The sequence below is a fragment of the Hylobates moloch genome, unplaced genomic scaffold (genome assembly GCF_009828535.3).
Source record: "Hylobates moloch isolate HMO894 unplaced genomic scaffold, HMol_V3 SCAFFOLD_9, whole genome shotgun sequence".
Lineage (NCBI taxonomy): Eukaryota > Metazoa > Chordata > Mammalia > Primates > Hylobatidae > Hylobates > Hylobates moloch.
Window position 1 is genome coordinate 76,557,915 of NW_026652284.1, and position 22,399 is coordinate 76,580,313.

Consider the following 22,399-nt stretch of genomic DNA (forward strand, 5'->3'; position numbering starts at 1 on the left):
CACTTTATTATTCTTTTACAAAGTTATTTTAGCTATTCTGGTTCCTTTGCATTTTCATATAAATTTTAGAATAATCGTGTCTATATCTACAAAAATCTTGCTGGGATTCTGATAGGAATTGCATTAAACTTCTATGTAAACTTGCAAAGAATTGACTTCTTTATTATATTGAATCTTCTAATCCACAAACACACTATGTTTTCCCATTTATTTAGATCTTCTTTGGTTTATTTCATCAATGGTTTGTAGTTTTCTGCCACAAAACATGTACAATTGAAGTCCTGTACATGTTTTGTTAGATTTATACTTGTTTTTTTTTAGCAACTGTAAATGGCATTTATTTTTTATTTTGGTGTCTATCTGTTATGGACACCAAATACTACTTTCCCAGCTGGTAGTATTCCAGCATAGCTAGACTTCTCAGGACAGACTGATGGGGTGAGGGAGAATTAGGAGATCCCTCTCATGGTGGTCTAAGGTCCATTCTCCAAGATTCCAAATTCCTGTATCAAGTACTATAACTTCTATCTGTTATGGATGCCAAAATAAAGTTGACTTTTGCATGTTTGTATTACATCTTGCAACCTTGAGGAACTCACTTATGAGTTCTAAGAGGTTGTTGTTTTGTAGATTTCATGGAATTTTCTACCTAGACAATCATTTCATCTGCAAATAGGGACAGTTTTATTTCTTCCTTTCTCATCTGCATGCTCTTTTTTTCTTTTTGTACCTTTCAAAATTGGCCAGAACTACCTGTACTATGTTGAATAAGAGTGGTGAGAGCAGACATTGTCGCCTTGTTCTTGATCTTATGTAGAAAGCATTCAGTCCTTCTCCATTAAAAATAATATTAGCTAGAGCCTTTTGGTAGACACTCTTTATCAAGTTGAGGAAGTTTCCCTCTAATCCATATTTTCTAAGAGTTTTTATCCTGAATACATGTTAGATGTTTTTAAATGCTTTTTCTGTATCAGTTGACAAGACCACATGATTTTTCTCCTTTAGCCATTAATATAGAAGATTACATTGAATAATTTTCATATATTGAATCAGACCTTGCATTCCCGGAACAAACCTTCCTTGGGAGAGTGGAGAGGACCATCAGGGAGTGCTTTGCTGGGTTTTCAGCCACCTGGTACAGGATGGTGAGAAGTTCAACCAGGAAAGGTAGGAAAAAATTTTCAGGGTGAGGTTAACAAGTACAAAAGCACTGACACATGAAACTGGCTTTCTTTTTCAATGCAAATGTTTCAGGATGGCAGGAATGTTGAGCCCAAGAAGGAGAATGGCAGGATATGAGGCTAAGATATAGGTAAGGTAGAGCTCCAAGAGATTGTATGCCATGCTCTGGACCTTGGCCTTTCACCTCAAGGTGGTGGCAACCACTGTGAGGCTGGATGCAGAGAATGATCCAGTAAAGATTGCCTTTTAGAAACTCAGTGCAAAGGGTGGACTGGAGAACAAATCCTGGAGAGGGGGACTCAACAGGGATACTATAGGAAGAGTTCAGGAAAGAAAAGATAGAGTCTTGAATTACTGAACTCATTATCTTCCTTCTTCAAATGCTTCTCTTCTGAGCTACTGATTTTCCTCATTCACCCTTCTACCACTCCTACTGAAGGTCATCTTAGACTCTTCTTTTTCATTTCTTCTACATCCAATCAGTAGAGACTATGTCTTCATTCTGCCTGTCCCTTGGCTCTACTTGCTGCCATCAACTCAGAGAGCCTAAAGTATTCATACTCTCCTCACTAGCCTTTACTTCTTACTTCTGTGTTTCTTCCACCTCCAACCCATTCTCCATCTTTGCTCTTGCTTTCATCTTTGAAATTCCCTGTTTTGTTTGTTTGTTTGTTTGTTTGTTTTGTTTTTTGGAGATGGTCTCTCTCCATCGCCCAGGCTGGAGTGCAGTGACATGATCTCGGCTCACTGCAACTTCCGTCTCCCAGGTACAAGCGATTCCCATGCCTCAGCCACCCAAGTAGCTGGGATCACAGGCACATGCTACCAAGTTTGGCTAATTTTTTTGTTGTTGTTGTATTTTTAGTACAGACAGAGTTTCGCTATGTTGCCCAGGCTGGTCTCAAACTCCTGAGCCCAGATGATCTGCCCGCCTGGGTCTCCCAAAGTGCTAGGATTACAGGTGTGAGCCACTGCACCAGGCCGAAATTCCCTGTTTTAACCAAATCACTTCCATTTCTCTACAAAAGCTTCAGGAAGGGTCTGCTTGATCTGATACCAGTGAAACAGACTCCTGGCTGCTTGGGGGCAGGGACTGGGGTCTTAAAAGAATTGCTTTGAGAGGTCTTGGGAGAAATCTTGTGTGAATTGGCATGTGGTCCCCAGTGGAGACGCAGCCATCTGCAGAGCTTTGTGCCTGAAGAAATACCTCCCCTTTAAACCCTGTTCACTTCTCCTGTGTCCATTCCCTCAAGTAGACTAGCCCAGCACGGGCACACAGGAGCACTCATATGTACTTGCTGAATTGAACTAATTTGAATATTATTGTTTCAGCCAGCTTATCGCTTTATAATTTGTTTATAATCTAATCTGAATTTCTGGGACTTTTCTTCTTACTGAAAAGTCTGCTCCTACGTACTTCAGTGTTAGAAGACCCTTCCCTCTCCATACTTTGCTATGCTCAGCCTTGGACTTATAGGAGGCAGGAGTTCTGGGTGTTCCTTGGCCACTCAGATCCCCTGGATACTGAGTCTGTGCACCAACATGATCCCACCAGGCTCTCAGGGCACTTCTTAGTCTGAATTGTGACAGCCTTGGGGTCATGAATTGAACTGTCTTTGTAATTTTTTTGGTGGGGGATGGGGAGGGGCAGGCATAACACTCCCATCTGCCCATCCAGGGACAGAACAATATTTATTTAGTAAATGATTGTTAATACTTGGTTAGATGTGAAATCCTGAGGAAGTAATTTCAAGAACACAAACCAACACCCGGCCCTCAGGTTCCCTGAATCTAGTCTGTCACCACCCCCAGCCCTCACAACATATCAGAATGCCAAAGACTGAATTCCTTACCTTCCTTCATTCTCTTCCTCTCAGATCTGCTCCCTAAGCCCTCTTTAAGCCCCTTTATGTCCCTACACAGCCCGGGCATCCATTCCCAGTACTATCTCTACCTGACTCCTCCCTCTTCTTTCTTCCAGTCCTAGGTTGTTTGTTCACACCTGTCATATCTCCATTTATAACAACTATTAGGGAATTCCTCTCCAACCCCAGCCCTGTCTGCCTTTGAGGACTATCTGCTCATCTCTCCACCATGACCTCTGGCCTTGGGTCCTCCTGCTTCATGTGTCAGGAACAATGGTGGTGGTATCAACAGTAAGAACTGCTTTGAAGAGAGTCTTCAAAGTGGCTTTGGAGTGTTGTGAGGATGTGCTGGATGCTTGGTCAAAGGACAAGAGAACTTCAAAATGGAGACTTCTAGGAATCACCTGTGGACGGGCATAGAAAAACACAATAGCAGATCACAGATTGCTCTTTGCCAAGGTTTTAGCTTCCATGACCCGCTATAAAAAAATCAAACCCTATAAAAAAATCAAACTCCAAGGTTGGCAGTGGAAGAAAAGAGCCTTTATGTGAATAAGGTACCTGGATCTCAGGGACCCGACTCTTGGAGGAGTAGCTACCTCTTTAATCTTCCTGCCCAAGCCCTGCCCATAATTCTTCTCTCTGTGCCCAGTCCATCCAGTGAAATCAAGTTGGAGAACAGATACCTCTTAACTGGAACACTGGGCTCCCCTGCTGTGTCACCCCAGCATTTCTGTCCACGTTTTGCCACTCAAAGCCCTTACCACCAAGATTAAAAATAGCTGTAATTGGTTTATCATCCTCAGATTGTATCCATGTCATTCATCCTCATATTCTAGATCATAGCTCAGTGACTGCCACAGGATAGATGCCCAATAATTGTTTGTTGGATGAATGAATAGATCAACTTGCTTAAGGCTCTGGGATATCAGCAGAGAAAGCAGACCCAAAGAGCTACTTGTAAGAAATCTGGCTTCCAAAATGTAAAGTACTCATCTTGAGCTTGCGTTCCTCTCCAGGGCCTCCCTACCTACCTCCCGGCATATCTCCACATCAATCTCTTCCCAGCTGGTAGTATTCCAGCATAGTTAGACTTCTCAAGACAGACTGATGGGGTGAGAGAAAATTAGGAGGTCCTTCTCATGGTGGTCTAAGGTCCATTCTCCAAGATTCCAAATTCCTGTATCAAATACTATAACTTCCTTGGGTGATAAATTCTGGGAATGTCTACCTCATTGTGGGCTTACTCTAGGTCAGAAAGGAAAACAGCTTTCATCTCCTTTGCCAACTTTCATCAGTTTCTCCCTGAAATATTCTATTGAGAATTAGCCAGAAAGAGTAGGTGATCAATTAACACAGTCTGCTATGGACGTGGGAGGGAGAAAAGATAGCATTTATGGAGTGTATTGCCTGTGGCCTCAGCAGAACAATCTGTCTTTATACAACAGAAGCGGTCAATATCCACCCTTAGAGGGATTATTTCGTACTTATCCTTTAAGGTTTCAGATGTCTTTTGACAGTCTCCGTGCCTTCTACTCTGCTACAGAGACTTGAAGAGAGGGAAATTTTAATAATTTGTATTAGCTTCTGAGGTGATTTTTTTTTTCTAAATAGAACTGAAGCTGAAGGAAACAATTACAACAGGACAGTATTACTTAAGCCCAATTCAACCATTATTATTTTTTAAATTTTATAATTTTATTATGAGCCTTCAATGGAATGCTGTGCTCTTTGCTAAGCATCACCCCCAAGCTTCGCAATGGTGCATGGATAAACCAGGAACAGCCCAGAAGCTCCCTCTCTGCCCTGAGCCACCTAGGTCTAAGACACATCTTCCGATAGGCCCTCAACGGGGTCAGGCTCAGCATCTCCACCAGGACTCTTTTTATTAGAGCTCTTGGTGGGAAACCAAGAAGGGGCAGCTGACCACTAGGTTACTTCCTTTTCAAGAAATTCCTCAGACCACCACGCTGGGGAAGGCCTGCGTGAGTTTCAGTTGGTTCTGTGTTTGAACCAACATAGGAGTGCTCAGTACCAGGAGACAGAGGGCAATCTGACCCACTTTTCCCCACCAGTGCTGACCCTGGCTGCAGATTGGGAGGGGAAACACCAAATGCCACAAGGAGCTGAAACAAAAGGTGGGGGGATGGCAGGGCAGAGTGGAGGGAGAAAATCATTGACAGGAATGAGATGGGAAAGGTGGCGGAGAAAGCATTTGGGTGTTGAAATTACCCTGTGAATTTTTTCTGGTACTTTTCCCGTAACTCTGAGACTGAACGTTGCATGTGACATGTCTAAAACTGTGACTTGTTTAAAGCAATTGTTTGAAAACTGTCAGAATCAGGAGCTGATAGAGATAGGCTTCTAACTTAAATATCTAAAGGGAGGATTTCTTCCTAACTTCAAGAATGTGACCAGCTCATCAAAAGCAAGCAAGCAAGCATCAATGCATCACTTTGCTCAGCGTGTCTCAGTTCAGCTTCCTATGCTATCTTCAGCTGTTTCTCAGATTTAAGAGTACTTAGTCATTCTCAGGAGACAGCATATCTTATTTGCAGGTAAAGGACAACACCCTGTTTGATAGTAAAAGATTGAATATCTAGAAACTGTTTATTTTCCTACTGTTTAAAAATTGTTTTTCCAGGAGATAAACAGATACAAATCTCCATGGATGATTTGAGAAGTGCATAGGTGATAAACGGGGAAGAGAAAACCCATTCTGCCTCCCCAGTCATCCACTGATGTCTGAGAAAGAATAATATTACTTTTTTCCCTCTCTCTTGACCTTCCTGTGCAATAAACACTGATGACAATAGCAGCATATACTATTTACGGTGGCCATGTAATTTACTCTCCAGACTGGGACTCTTTGGAGAGTGAAAGGGAGTGCTAATAATCATTACTCCAGGACAGTAGACTTAAATGCAGGAAAGTAGACTTAAATGGAGACATATGGTCATCCTAATAATGGTGGAAATTTACCATGGATTCTGGAGTCAGGCCCAGATTTCAATCCCAGCTTCCCACATACTTACCCACCATGTAATTACAGACATGCTACTTCACCTCCAAGACCCCCATTTCATTCATTAGAAAGATGTGTGGTCTGTCCTTCAAGTTTATAATATCTTGCAAGATTCTTATGAGGATTAAATGAGATAGTTATGTAAAATCACCTAGCATAGCATAAGGCTGGCATTCCAAATATATTCATATTCTTTGCTTAATAGCAATATGCCAGGATTAGTGAATCAGTTTGTTTATCCATTTCTTCAAGTACCCAAGAGTGAATTGGACAAGCATTTATTAAGACCAGTGGTTCTCAGTGGAAGCAGTACGACTCCATGGGGATGATTTGGAAAATTGTGGAGGTGTATGTGGTTGTCACAGTGATTTGTGTACCTGGGGAGGGTACTACTGGTATTTAGCAAGAGGGTGCTGGGGTTGCTAGACATCCTGCAATATCCAGAAAAGTTTTGCACAATGAAGGATTCTCCCTCATCCCTCAGGGCCTACTAGTGACCCATTTGATATTCCTGGAGGCAAAAAAAAAAAAAAAAAAAAAACTTTATAATTATCTGAGCCTAGAACCCAATTTGATTTTACATATAAATACAAAGCATTTGTTGCAGAGTTCTAATATGCACCGGATTTTCCCATAATGTGTCAGCTGTATAAATTAAAGAAAGATTGTGCTTTGTTCAGAATTTTACTAAGGGTTGTTCACTATTTCAGGAACTCTCATTACTAGTAAAAAAAAAAATACCGCTGTTGGATAGTAATAGTAAAATAGAGAAGGATATGTTAGTCACTAATATAACATGCCACTCTTAAACTGCACTTAAGGCCTTCACATTCACATCATTCTCCTTATGAGTGAAAGCATTTGACTCATGTCTTCTAGTGTGACTATCCTAAGGGTATATATAATGAAAATCATATTATTTTATTGCAAATTATTTTATTTCTCTTTTATAACAAGGCATTATATTTGTGGCAGAAATTGCTAGATGCCCACCAAAATCCATGTTCCACTCTCTCTCCTGGTTCCCCAACTAGATTCTATTTCCCATCTACCCTTGCAGGCAGGTGTGGTCATGTGCTTGAGTCCTAGCCAATGGCCCCTGAGCAGAAGTGGCACATGCCACTTCCAGGCCTGGCCCATGGAAACCTCCCAGGTGCACGCCTCCATGTCTGTTTCAACTCCCTGCCCATTATTTATCCGCTCAGTCCTATCATGAGAGCTAGAAATAAACTTTTATCGCATTTAAGCTATTAAATATATTAGGGTGCATTTGTTTTAGCAATAAGGGGAACCCAACTAATACAATATGGGCTTTTAAAAAAACTTATTTGTGAATTTCATTTTAAGATAGTAAAAAGGACATTATAAAATATTAGCTATAAAAGGGGTGTTAGGTCTGATAGTGTTGAGAACTGCTGGCCTAGACTATGGAAGGTGCTGTAAGGACTAGACAGAAAAAAAATGTGTGGTCTGTCCTTCAAGTTTATAATGTCACATGCACAACTACACAGGCGCACACACATACAGAGTTCACTAGTTCAAGGCTGTGTATGATAAGAAACAAGTGAGTTGTGTAGACTGGATGGACTCCAAACTTTTCATTTTGCAACCCCATTAGTTAAAAACATGTTGTGCAAGCACTTTCAATATATATTTCATAGAATTCAAGACACTATCAGTTGTGCATTACATCATCACATTATATAGCATGAAGAAAGAAAAATATCCCTGCCAACCAAATTGTGACATAGGCTTTCGTAGGTATTGATTGTAAAATGTATTCCAATATAAGAGATGTTAAAATGTGAAACAATGTGTGTCTCAGAACTGATAAAAAATGATCATATGCTTCTAAATAAATATATTATGTCCTCTTAAAAGCATACACAAAAATGGGAGTTTGAAAAGGTTGAAATTTTATAAGCAAAAGTTCAATGCCTTCCTGTTGCACCCCAAAGGATCACTGCAGACACCCCACCCTGGAGGCCACAGGCATAGACAGAGGTCCTGTTTGGGCCCAGAAAAGTGAAGGGGCTCTTAGCTGAGTCTGTGTGGCTCTGGGGAAGTGGACAAGCATTCCAGAAGAATCCAGTATTCCAGAATTATCCAGCTTCTGGAATACCAGAAGAATCCACCTCCAGCTTTCACACTATATTTCTTTAGTGCCTTCCTCTCAGCAACCTGTCCTCTCACAAGAAAAATATGTTGGTTACCTCTGTTGGGGGTAATTGCATTTTAATTGGAGTCCTCAGTCCTTTAACTGAAAGGGATTAATCTTCAAAGGAGAAATTGTGACCGTCAGTAGGGGAGCTATCTTGAGCCATGCACTCGTGACTTCTGTTAGAGCCACCGCACGTCTGACTTGTAAGATCAGCCTTAAGTGGCATCTACCCAAATCTTGTGTTGCTCTTTGTCTGTGCTGACATTAAATACAGTGCCCAGCTGTCATCTGCTTACCCAGTTCAAGTTAGCTCCATTTACATGGCGCTATTTCCCTAAGTTGTTTATCTTTCTCCCAGAGAGTAGCTCGCCTGGCTACCCTACTTCTGTCATTCGCCCTAACACTGAGGCTGAGAACCATAGTCACTTCTGGCCCCTTGGTTTCACTGTCCCCTAACATCACTCAGATGCTTTCCCTGTTTCTGTTTTTGGACACTTCTTCTGAAATGCTCGTCCACTTCCCCAGAGCCACACAGACTCAGCTAAGAGCCCCTCACTCTTCTGGGCCCACACAGGACCTCTGTCTATCCCAGTGGCCTCCAGAGTGGGTTGTCTGTAGTGATCCTTTGGGGTGCAACAGGAAGGTATTAAACTTTCGCTTATAAAACTTCAACCTTTTAAAACTCCCATTTTTGTGTATGCTTTTAAAAGGATATAATATATTTGTTTAGAAGTATATGATCATTGTTTATCAGCTTTGAGACACACATGGTTTCACATTTTAACATCTCTCATATTGAGATGCATTTTACAACCAACACCTACAGAAAGGCTACGTCACAATTTGGCGGGGATATTTTTCTTTCTTCATGCTATATAATGTAATGATGTAATGCACAATTGATAGTGTCTTGAGTTCTATGAAATATATATTGAAAGTGCTTGCACAACATGTTTTTAACTAATGGGGTTGCAAAATGAAAAGTTTGGAGTCCATCCAGTCTACACAACTCACTTGTTTCTTACCACACACAGCCTTCAACTAATGAACTCTGCGTGCATGTGCCTGTGTAGTTGTGCATGTGATTTTACAGACTAGAAGGACAGATCATGCGTTATTCTTTTGTCTAGTCCTTACAGCACCTTCTGTAGTGCTGTAAGCACTATAAGCACCTTCCATAGCACCTTCTATCTGGGAACCCCAAGAGCAGAAAAGACTCAGCAAACAGGAGAGGTAGGCAGGCACTGGGATTGCTAAAGTGGTTTTTAGGTTCAAAACCTGCATAAAGAGTCTTGAATTGAATTATCCACTGAATTCTCTCCCTCCTCTCTCTTTCCATCTCTCTATTTCCTTCTCTCTCTCTCTCTCTCTCTCACCACTCTGTCCTTCTCTCTCTCTCTCTAAAAATATCTATCTACATACACACACATATGTGAGTGTAGGTGTGTGTTTTCTCACAAGGTGATTTTTAGCAAGAGAAAAATTGTAAAAAACTCAGAAATAACCATTTTTAGTATTTCCTAAGATTAAAAGTAAGGAGAGAAATCTAAGGGGAAAAGACCAAGAAATTTGAATAGATAATTTTAAAAATCTGTAAAAAAGGGAAAACATCACCAAAATTTAGATTAAAAGGCAAACTGAAAAAAAGTTTGCAGTGAATGCAGAAAAGAGCTGCTATCTTTTCTTTATAAAGAGCTGAAGTAACTCAATAACAAAAATGCAAAGAACCCTAAACGCAAACATGCAAGGATATTCACAGACAATTCATAAAAGAGGCACCATAACTAGTCAATGATCATAAAGCCCATGGGGAAAGGGGCCATGTGTATGTGTCCACTATTAGAGACCTAATACCTGGGTCAGTGCCTGGTTCACCTGTTAAGTAAACACAGTCATGTGCCACCTAACAATGGAAATGCTTTCCTTGGGCAATTTTGTCATTGTGTGAATATCATAGGGTGTGCATATACAAACCTAGATGGTATTGCCTACTCCACTCCTAGGCCATATGGTATGGTTTTATCACTCTTAGGCCACAAACCTGTACAGCATGTTACTCTACTGAATACTGTAGGCAATTATGACACAATGGTAAGTATTTGTGTGTCTGAACATATTCAAACAGAAAACAGTAAAAATACAACATAAAATGTTAAAAAATGGCACACCCTGTCCCGTATAGGTCACTTACCATAAATGGAGCTTGCAGGACTGGAAGTCACTCTGGGTGAGTCAATGAGTGAGTGGTGATTGAATGTGAAAGCTTAGGACACAACTGTACACCTTATAAACACTGTACACTAAGACGGCACTACATTTATAAAAAATAGTTTTCTTTCTTCAATACTGAATTAACTTTAGCTCACTGTAACATTTTTACTTTATAAACTTCTTAAATTTTTTAATGTTTTGATTATTTTGTAGATATTTGGCTTAAACACACATTGTACAGCTGAACAAAAATATTTCTTTTTTTTTTTTTGAAATGGAGTCTCGCTCTGTGGTCCAGGCTAGAGTCCGGTGGTGTGATCTCTGCTCACTACAAGCTCCGCCTCCCTGGTTCACGTCATTCTCCTGCCTCAGCCTCCCAAGTAGCTGGGACTACAGGCGCCCGCCACTACGCCCGGCTAATTGTTTGTATTTTTAGTAGAGATGGGTGTCAGCCAGGATGGTCTCGATCTCCTAAACTCGTGTTAGCCAGAATGGTCTCAATCTCCTAAACTCGTGATCCACCCGACTCAGCCTCCCAAAGTGCTGGGATTACAGGCATGAGCCACCGCACCTGGCCCCAAAATATTTCTTTTTAATATCCTTATTCTATAAGCTTCTTCTACTTTCACAGATTTTTATTTTTCACTTTTTAAACATTTTTGTTAAAAACTAAAACACAATCACACATATTAGCCTAGGCCTACACAATGTCAGGATCATCAGTATCACGGTCTTCTACCTCTCCAGTTTGTCCCACTGGGAGGACTGAAGAGGTAATAACACACATGGAGCTGTCATTTATGAAAACAATGCCTTCTTCTGGAGTACCTCCTGAAGGACCTGCCTGGAGCTGTTCTTGAGGAGGTGTCACTCTTTTCAGAAAAGAAAAGAATGCTTGGTTTATTTCTTTTTATTCATCATAGATTTGCTTGTAAGTAGATAATGCATCATGAACACTTCTCTCTACTAATGAAAACCTTTCAGTGTTAGGGTCCATGGTTTCAAACTTTCTGAGTTGTTGAGGTCTACAAAGGCTTCTGCCAAACCCTTGACAGTGAATTTTCTCAGGGTTTTTTCTTTTTTTTCTGCAGTTTCCTTTTCTCTTGACTCTTCTTTAAGCTCTGAGCTCCTGTTCCAGCTCTCACAACTCTGTCAGTTCCTCAGGACTCACATCTAGAGGCTCTTCAATGTCATCCTCATCCACACTGAGGTTAAAGTTGTTTGCTCCCTTGTAATCATGTGGGACCACCACCACATATCCAATTCATCATTGCCGCATAACTGTATTTGTTGAATGATTGATTCAATGAATGAATGAATGAATTAATTAATTAAAAAGTCGACCTTGAGGTAATCAAAGGGATAAAAATTAAATATTTTTGCCCATCACTGTAGCAAAGCTTTTTTTAAAGGAGTAATATGCAATGAGTATAGTAAATGCATGTAGTGAAAAGGACTTTCTCATGCAAATTGATGCATGTGAATTGTGAAAAGCAATTTGTCAACAACATGAACTGTGATGTGGTAGAAACTTTAAGTGCTCACCTCCTTCTGGTGCATGGGTGGACCACGCTTTCCCACCCAATCCCACCGCCTTGAAGGCAGACAGGGCTGTGTAACAAGTTCCGCCTACGGGGTATGGGTGAGTATTTAGGAACCTTCCCGTAAAGATGTAATCGGAGAGGAGGCTTGGTTGAGACGGTGGAACCAAAGCACTGAACAGTCTGGACTGCTAAGTCCCCATATGAGGACAGCAGCTTCAGACAGTAACCTGAGCCCAAAAATGAATTCCCATAACTAAGAAGCACATTTTTATTTTTGTTAGGTCATTGAGGTAATACTGCTGCTTGTTACCACAGCACACCTGGCTCATTCTGATTAACCTACTTATTTAATTCTTTTAATGTCTATCAATTGAGCTATGCACCTATTATAAAACAGATCCAGAAATTCCATTTCTAAGGAATAAGAGAATACTCCTAAATATGGAAAAATATATTTATACATGAAGATGATCCTTGTAAGGTTATTTTAAAACCAGCATTCCCGTAATAGAATAGTTAGCTGCTAAAGAAAAACATACCACATGTGCTTAGTAGATATTTATAAAAAAGATGTAATAACGTGGGAAAATGTTTATGACTGCCATCCTCATAGACTTTCTATTCATACAGAATAAGATTGAAGAAAAATCACCAAAAATGTTAAAAATTGGTTTTGTTGGGTAGTGCAAATATAAGCAATTTCTTCTCCTTCTTTCTACAGCTTACAGTTTTCCAAATATTTTTAAATAAATGTATATCAATTTTTATAAGAAAAAATGCTGCTCTTTCAATTAGTCAAGTTTTAAAATTAATAACAAATAGGTTATTTTATTATCTCATTGGTAAGATTGTTCTTAATCCTGGAAACAGATTTTTCCCTAGTTGCTCCGAAATCCAGGTGGTGGACAAATCTTTACATTTTATATTTTTTGCTACTTTTGTTTATATACATGCAGAAAAGGCAAATTTTAAGAAAAGATGTTTGTGAGTTCATCTCATTTAAAAGCACAATAGGCGGCCTATTGATTTTTAAAATAGGCTCTGACCTTGACCAAGGCCTTCCCGCTCTTTGGAGCCCGTTGTCCTTCTCCGATCCATGAGAGATTGAATCTGGTGATCCCTAAGGCCCTCTTCCAGATCTTCTACTCTGTAATTCCATGTTCAAATGGAGTAAGATGTTCACAATTTGGTATGTCAGAAGTGTAATTCAACCAGGCATTGGAAAACGTTTATCTAATTAATCTTTGCGAACAGGTATCTATGGAAACAACTGACATTTGTATTCAAGGGAGATAATCATTTATGAATTTATCCTTATACAATCATCACAAAGGTAAGTTGTGCCCAGGATAGCTTCTTGCAGTATGTACAACAGGACACAGTTTTACACCAGTTTTAGTAGAATCAAGTAGAAATCATTCTGACAAACTGAGATACCACCAGAGTTTCAGAAACTGGAGAGTCTAGGTTGAAAATATATCATAGGGATCGTGAGAGTCACAGTGCTCAGTAGACACAATTTTAGAAAAGCTGAGAAAAAGACACTAGAATGATGGAAGACCCAAGTAATCATGGAAAGCAGAAGAAAATGGATTAGATACAGAGAGCATCATTTTTCATTCAACCTGGGTCAGTTTTACCCAATAATTCTGGAATGACCACCTTGTTACCTAACTAGCTGCTCCTCCTCTCTGGGCCTGAGCTTCTACACATAGAAAATTAGGGCCCTTGACCAGATAGCATCTAAAATCCCTGCAAGCCCTAATAATATGATTGAGCTAGTGTTTGTTTTTGCTATCATTTGATGTCCTTCAGCACTGATTTATAAGAACAAAATACAAAACTCAGGTTACGTGCAAGGAGACACTTCCGTGTCTTGAAAATGTCTGATAAGCAGAACTGGTGTCTTCCAGCTCACAGTTCTTTACTTCTCTCTAGCTTTATTCTTCAGACCTCTCTGGCTGCATGCAATTGAAGCTCAGTATGACCTGGCTCAAATCAAAAGGAGAAGCCTTGGTTCATATGACCAAGTCACTGGAAGGGCATAGGTTCAGGTGGTCAAAAGACAATGAATGCAGGGTCTCGAACACTGTCAGGACTCTCCATGCTCTTTGGGTTTCAGGGTTCAAATCGGTTTCATCATGTTAGTGGAGTCATGGATATGGGCAGCTCTGGGCTCTCATTCCTGGGGAAGTTAGCATTCTTCCTTAAGCTCATCTTTAATAATTCACAGGTAAGGACACTGGTGGCACAGCTTAGGTCACAATCCCAACACCCAGTCATCATGCTCAGAGGTGAGAGATATGATTTGCCAACGTGGTCACATGTCCAGTCTTTTGAATCAAGAGGATTTGGGTCATATTGGAAGCAATAGAGACATCCATACTGAGAGGGAAACAGAATAGCAGCTGTATTTGTTTTCTATTGCTGTGTCTCAAATTGCCACAAACTTAGAGGCTTAAAACAATGCTCGCCTATTAGTTCACAGTGCCATAGTTCAGAAGGCTGTGCACGGCGTGGCTGTGTTCTCTACTTAGGATCTCACAAGGCTAAAAGTGTTGGCAAGGTTTGTTTTTTTTTTCTCATTGAGAGCTCAGGGTCATCTTCCAAGCTCATGTGGTCATGGCAGCATTCACTTCCTTGAGGTCGTAGGACTGAGGCCCTCATTTCTTTGTTGGCTATCAGCTAGGGGCTGCTCTCAGCTCCTAAAGGCCCTTCATATTCCTCTTCAAATCCAGCTATGGAGAATCCCCCACCCTGGCCCCAGTGTCAAATTTATTTCACACTTCGAATCTTCGAATCTCTTTTACCAGCAAGAGCCTAGTCCTTTTTAAGAGCTTGGCTGATTAGATCAGCACCCGCTGCTCCCCAGATACTCCTCCCACCTTAAGGTCAGTTGATTTGGCACCTTAACTACATCTGCAAAATCTCTTCATGGTACCTAGCTTAGAGTTGGATTAAATAACTGGGAGAATGTGTACACCAGGGAAGAGGAGAGTGGGAATATTGGAGATCGTCTTAGAATTCTGCCTAACTTGCCATATGAACTTAGGAAGTTTGAATCTGAGTTTGATCTTTTGAGGCATATCTCAAAAGATCAATCATCCAAAGACTAAATCTACCTAAACCTTGACCAACTAATTCACTTATTAAACTGGTTGCTTGACTCATGTAATCAATATAATTGAATTGAATAAATTTTTAAAAAGTCATATGATTGTCTTAACTTTAGGAAGATAGAATATGAATTTAAAATAGAGCTCACTTAGGTAAAAGCATGTTTTAAGCACTTTCTCCATGGTCCTTTTCAGATGAGGAGCTGTTTAATTCCATAAACTCAATTAGGCCCTTCTGTTATACATCCTCATGGAACTCTGTTCTATGACTTTCGAGACACTCTTAATTACTTACTCAACACTATTACCACTATCCTGTATCCTGACAATGCAGAATCTGCATTTCCTGTTCCATGCAGCATGCCTAGTACATGGCATAGTGGCTAGCACATAAAATAAATATTCACAGAATAAAAGAGGACAAATGCCAGGCCATGCTTTCATCATTTATGTACTCCCTGTGCTTAAGGCAGTACCAGCACATAGTAGATGTTCAACTGAAGTGGAAGGAAGTCACGAAAGGAGGGAAGAAGAGAGGAAAGCAGAACACAGCGCTAGGCCCCTTTAAAAGAAGGCAGCTAACTCTGCTTCCTGCTGTGTTGACTTGATTGACCTGTACAAACATTTCTTAGCATTTTACTTCCAAGAACAATCGTATAAGGTGATTTAATTATTTCCCAATGGTTGCTGGGACTCTTGAAGCCCACGCAGGACAATGGGCAAAAGGGTCCCCACACCAAAATTGGCATTGGGTATACCCAGAGGGTGTTTATCTGGCTGGGCTCCATGCCACTGGTCACCCAAGGCTGTTCTCTTTGTTTGTTTTATCTCGAACACAGTCACATGTCCACTTCAGGTCTCTGTACAGGCAAAATGTGTCTGGAGTCAATTACTCAGCAAAGCAAATACACTCACCCCCAGGCCTGTACTAGACTTTAACTGCAGACAGGCCGAACTCACAGAACCTGTGCTGCTTATACAAAAGGAGACCTCTTATCACGTCCAGGGGGAAGTCAATATCACTTATAATATGTGAACTATCTCACCGACCCTGGAGATGATCTGGCTATGGAGAAGGGCTCAAGCAATCAAATATCTCTGAAAAAAGACACATAATCTGGGTCCAAAATGTCAGTAATAATGCACAAACAGACCATCTTCTTGGAAGGAAATTTGGGAAATACCTTCCAGGGATGTTGTCCATGACATAGTGTTGGTCTTCCCTGCCAGCCCCTCCCCAACTTCCTCCTTCCCCTATCCTGGCCTCACCCACAACTACAACTCTCACTTCTCTTTTAACCTATAAGTGGAAGTCTGATGATGATCGCACACACGTCCTCCTTCCTAAGTGCTGCATTATGTCCTGCCTCTTTTTTTGCTCTGATGCATCACTAGTTGCAGGATGAAGCTGTTCACAGACCCTGGATCAAGTCCATGGGGAGAGACGATAGGGAAAAACATGATTTTTAAAGCTAGTTTTACCTCAACAGTGCTCAATCCCAGACCACTCTTCTCCAGTCACTTGCTTATTGCTATGGGCTGAATGTTTATGTCCTCTGAAAATTCATACGTTGAAGCCCTAACTCCCAATGTAATAGTATCTAGAGGTAAAGCCTTTGGGAGTATTAGGTTTAGATGAGGTCATGCGGGTGAGAATTCTCATGAGAGAAACAGTGCCCTTATAAGAAAAGGAAAATAGGCCGGGCACGGTGGCTCATGCCTGTAATCCCAGCACTTTGGGAAGCCAAGGTGAGTGGATCACCCGAGGTCAGGAGTTTGAGGTCAGCCTGGCCAACATGGCGAAACCCTGTCTCTACTAAAAATACAAAAATTAGCTGGGCTTGGTGGCGGGTGCCTGTAATCCCAGCTACTTGGGAGGCTAAGGCAGGAGACTCACTTGAACCGGGAGGCAGAGGTTACAGTGAGCCAAGATCGCACCACTGCACTCCAGTCTGGGCAACAGAGTGAGACTCCGTCTCAAAAAAATAAGTAAACAAACAATAAAAAGAGGAAAATAGATTCTCTCTCTCTCTCTGTCGTCAGTGCACTCACCCAGGAAAAAAACCACACGAGGAAACAGCAAGACAGCAAGACAGTGGCCACTTACATGTACAAACCAGGAAGAGGGTCCTCACCAGGAAATGAATTCACTGTCACCTTGACCCTGGACTTCCGGCCTCCAGAACTGGGAGAAATAAATTGTTTTTTAAGCCACCCAGTCTATGGTATTTTGTTACAGCAGCCTAAACCAACTAAGACACTTATTGCAATTAATTATTTATATGATGACAGATTTCCTCCTTTCTATTACAGCTCTCTAAGAATTCATCTTATTTGGTTTCACCCCTCATGGTGCCTAACTACAGGTACTTATGTGTATAAATGGTTGTTAAATGTTTCTCAAACCTTCACTTTTGTCCTAAGGAGTTTGGATTTGATCACTCATGCAGTAGTAGCTGCTGGGGGTTTCTGAATGCAAAGTGGTATTAGCTGTGTTTCTCAAGCAAATGACTTACCTTTGGAGCCTCGGGCTTCTGGTAAGAGAAATTAGGTTGCACAAGGGCAGAAAGACGAGAAAGTTTTTTGAAAAGCGTAACTCATTGCGTAAATGTAAAATATCCTTAAGAGCTCACATTTGCCCCTTGCATTCCTGGAAAGGGCAGAGCATCTGCTAAAAGACCAATCTGTGAAGCATTAACTTGACTTCTGCTTATTTAAGCTGAACTAACCTTGTGACTAATTCTGTCTCTGTGCTGTGGCTGCCTAAGCAGGGAACATGTCCAAATGTGGAGGGGTTGAAATCCCTTATTATGAGGAAAATATCCCAGCATGCCTTTCAACTTTACTTCTAGGCAAAAGTGAAGAAGATTCCTTTCTAAATAGCAAAAATTCACTTTGCTATACAAGAACTACTGAGGGGGATAAACCCTTGACTTTAAACTTGTCAAATATGTTTTGCAGCTCCAAAGGCTAAACACACACACAGACGCGTACACAGACACACACACACATAGTCATGCCTATTGCTGCCATTTTATCCTTAGAATAACTTAGTTATAAATACCACAATACACTAAACACTTCCTATAAAATGTCCTAGCCAGGGACTATGTGATAAAGATTTCCATATATGGGCGTGTGACTAAGGACTGAGAGCAAATATGGCAGAGACTGCTGGCTACAAATCTTGGATAATTCTCTGAGAAGGAAAAGGAAAAAAAAGAAGCATAACAAACCTGCCGCATGCAGGAAATGCCTGGCTAACATAACGGCTGAGCATACTCGTGTGGGAAAATGCACAGGCTCACGAGCACCAGCTTTCAGGGGAAAGATGTCTTCAAAATACTCTCTCCCCATTTTTATGCTTTCAGATTCCTAAGAGCTTCTGCGGGGACTTCTGAAAACGATCTTGGCACTTTAGGCCAGGACTTTTTGAACAGCCTTTTTCAAGGGCTTAGCTCCATGTTCTTTGTAAACTGCTAAATCCTTCAACCTCTAAATTTTGTTTCAAAGTCATAAATTTCTCTCCAGGCTTCTTGGTTTTCAGAAACCAGCACAGCATGTTTCATTTGTGAACAACTGGAAGAAAGCAATTTTACTGCCAAACTTAAAAGAAAAATGGCAAGTTTCATTGGCTTTTAATTTTACATAAAGGTACGCCCTGCCTGCCAGATGTGGGTAAGTGCAATAGAATTAAAGTTGTTTAATCCTCAGCATTGCATAGGTTTTCTAGTCTAAAAATATGTCACCAGGCTAAAACGCTGGTCTGTATGAACATAATGTAAATTAGAAGAGCTGAACATAATAGTCCTTGGTTAGCTTAGAAATTCAGCAGCACGGCTGGGCGCGGTGGCTCAAGCCTGTAATCCCAGCACTTTGGAAGGCCGAGGCGGGCAGATCACGAGGTCAGAAGATCGAGACCATCCTGGCTAACACAGTGAAACCCCGTCTCTACTAAAAATACAAAAAATTAGCCGGGCGTGTTGGCGGGCGCCTGTAGTCCCAGCTACTCGGGAGGCTGAGGCAGGAGAATGGCGTGAACCCGGGAGGCGGAGCTTGCAGTGAGCCGAGATCGCACCACTGCACTCCAGCCTGGGGGACAGAGAAAGACTCCGTCTCAAAAAAAAAAAAAGAAATTCAGCAGCACAAGCACATTTGGGCTGTTATCTACTTGCAAGTCTACTGGTCCTCACTCCAAGTTCCTTTCTGCTATCTGCAGCCCCTACACACAGTCAGGGACATTGACGTTGTGGAGTCAGGTGGGCCACCTAGATTACAGGACAGTCCTGCCTTTACATAGGTGTGTGTTTTGGGACAAGTCACTCACCTTCACTGAGCCTCGGGTCCTCACCTGAAAGGTAAGGATAACAGGAAGCCTCTCCCAAAGATGGGTCAAGATGAAATAACATGACAAGTGTAAACATTTATCACCATGTCTGGCACTTCTTAAGCTCTCACTAAATAACAGCCTGTCCTTATTAGATTCATCCGTCTCTGCTTGAGCGCTACTATAGAGGACAAATTGATCAGTGGGCACCACTGAGCTTTTGGTATTTCTGATACAAACCAATTCTGTAAGGCTCATTACATTTAAAATGTTAAAGCCAAAATGGATTTCTTCTGACTAACTTAATATGGACATGCTGAAGAACTTTGAAATCAGCCACAGAGTCTCAGTAATTGGCTACATGTTATTTTTAATATATCAATTGATAGCCTGCAACAATCCTCCTTGACAAGTCCTAGGTTGAGTGTCAGAATCTCCCCCAGGGTGGGAGGTCCCTGGAAGCAGCTCATGGTTTTGTCTGTCTGTGTGTGTGTGTGTGTGTGTGTGTGTGTGTGTGTGTGAGAGAGAGAGAGAGAGACATGAAGTTTTCAGACTAATGCTGCTCTACTATGGCACTTCCTCTTTATAGTGACTGAATGATACGGTTTGGCTATGTCCCCATCCAAATCTCAGCTTGAAATGTAATAATCCCCACGTGTCAAGGATGGGGCCAGCTGGAGATAATTGAATCATGGGGTGATTTCGCTCATAATGTTCTCCTGGTAGTGAATAAGACTCACGAGATCTGATGGTTTCATAAATGGGAGTTCCCCTGAACAAGCCCTCTTGTCTGCCACCATGTAAGATGTGACTTTGCTTCTCCTTTGCCTTCCACCATGATTGTGAGGCCTCCCCAGCCACGTAGAACTGTGAGTCCATTAAACCTCTTTTTAAGATAATACCCAGGCTCAGGTATGTTTTTATAAGCAGTGTGAGAACAGACTAATACACTGATTGAGTTCCAATGCTCTGTTACTTAGGTTCTTAGCCTTTCTGTGCCTCAATTTCCCCATCTGTAAAATGACTCTGAGCAACAGAATACCTACTTCCTGATGGCATTAGGAAGGGAGAGCTGTTTATGCTACGCCTAAAAGCAGTATGGCATAGTCAAGAAAACAAGAGCTTTGGACTGGGCAGGGGCCTGGCTTCAAATCTCAGTCCATCCTTTTTCCAGCTGTGGCCATGGCCATGGACTTTACGTCTCTTGGCCTATTTTCTCATTTGTAACACAGTGGCAGACCCTGATGTTGCTTATGCCATATCTGTTCCTCATTCTTCTTTACCATTAAAACTCTGATTTTGTTTGGAGCTTAACTGTGCCCAGATAAAAATATTCATCTTACCAGTCGCCCATTTGATATAGTTCTGGCCAATGACACATAAGTAGAAATCACTGGGTACAGTGGATGGGAAGCTTGTTTCTTGAAAGAGCAGGCCAGGCTGGCATGAACTTCTCCCTTTGCCTTTTTTCCTTCTTCTCCCTCCCCCGGAACCCGGACGTGATGCCTGGATGGGAGTCAGCCATCCCATAATCATGAGGTGGAAAATATGAAGAGGAAGGCCTACACACTAAGGATAGCAAAGCAGAAAGATGGAAAAGGCCTGGTCCCTGATGGCTCCCAGAGCTCCTGGGAAAGCCTGGGCAGCCTGCCTCCAGACTTCTTATTTTTAGAGACGAGTCTTTGTTGTCAGTCTTTCTGTTACTTGCAGTGAAACTCGTTCAGAACAAACACACGTGGGAACTAAAATGGTACTTACTTCCTAGGGTCCTCGTGAGAGTCAGAGAAGGTTAGGTATGTGAAGCATGTACCACAATTCCCAACACACAGTTGACTTCCAATAAATGTGTATTCCCTTCCTCCCTTCCCCATCTTCACATTATGGATTCTCCCTGCTACCGGTAAATATCAAGGGTGTTGAGGGCCAGTTCAGATACCTTCCTTTTAATGCATGTTAATCTCTAAGTGTGGATTGCCAAACTAGAAGTGACCCCACCATCTGATATGACTTCCCAAAGCAAATACATATATAGACAATTCTTAGAGCAGAGTTGCAGGAGAAAGGGAGCTAATGGCTACGTGGGGCTCTGCATTGGTACAAAGCATTTCAAGTTTTATGATAAATTCTGAGCCCCACATTTCAGGACAGACCTCCCTACTTAGAGAAGATGTCAAATGTGTGTGATGCTATCTGAAAACCACTGTCATATTAGCTACTTTTGTATGTTTAGCTTAGAAAATAGAAGATTTAGGGAAACATGGAAACTTTCTTCAACTATAACTTGCATCCTAGGGAGATCCAGTCAACTATTAGCTGTGTGGACTTAACAGCAGCTTCTGAAAAAAGCCTTCCAGTTCTATTTGAGATGAACTATGGGTCACAGGCTTTGAAAGGATGACCAATATATATTCTCAGTAAATATTTAGTGAATTGATTAACTAATTAAAGACCTACATATTTAGCCCCGATATTTCTATGTTAAAATGCAGCTAGAGTCCTCAATATCTAACTTATTGGTAAAGACATGGCCTTGTGTGAAATGGGGTCACCTGCCTTTGAGGTCATCTGAAATCTGGCTTTACTTTTCTCTACCTGATAAGCTCCTGTTTTGGAAATGTACTGGGAAGACCACCTTGAAGAGGCAAGGCCTGCAGCCTACCCCAGCCCAAAGCCAAAAGCAGTGGCTATAAAACTGGAATTGCTAAGGCCAGAGGGACTGGTTTATGCGCAAGTCATTTTTATGAACATCTTGTTTATTTCAAGTGAGTTAGCATCACACACATTTGGCATCTCCTCCAAGATGTCTACTTAGTTGGTTAGAAGCACATGAAATGGAGCCTGAGCTCTCAGCAATGGTATGTTGACTGTACTCAAAGTTATTAAATCTCGAACACGTGGAAAAGAAAAAGTCATAATGCTACCAGTGGAGAGGAGAAAGTGCACACGAAATCTACGAATGTGAAAACAG

The 22,399-nt window shown here is 41.4% G+C and overlaps 1 long non-coding RNA gene across 2 annotated transcripts; it reads right to left on the reverse strand.

The window, feature by feature from the left end:
* Positions 1–3,145: 3,145 nt before the first annotated feature.
* On the reverse strand, positions 3,146–18,673 carry LOC116812678 (uncharacterized). Of its 2 annotated transcripts, none has more exons than XR_009214756.1 (3): positions 18,341–18,673; positions 17,212–17,289; positions 3,146–3,451 (listed from the first exon to the last, which is right to left on the reverse strand). It is a non-coding gene; the product is annotated as an uncharacterized LOC116812678 (long non-coding RNA). The 2 variants fall into 2 exon arrangements; XR_004370752.2 differs by lacking the exon at positions 18,341–18,673 and adding an exon at positions 17,621–17,886.
* Between the last annotated feature and the right edge of the window lie 3,726 nt (positions 18,674–22,399).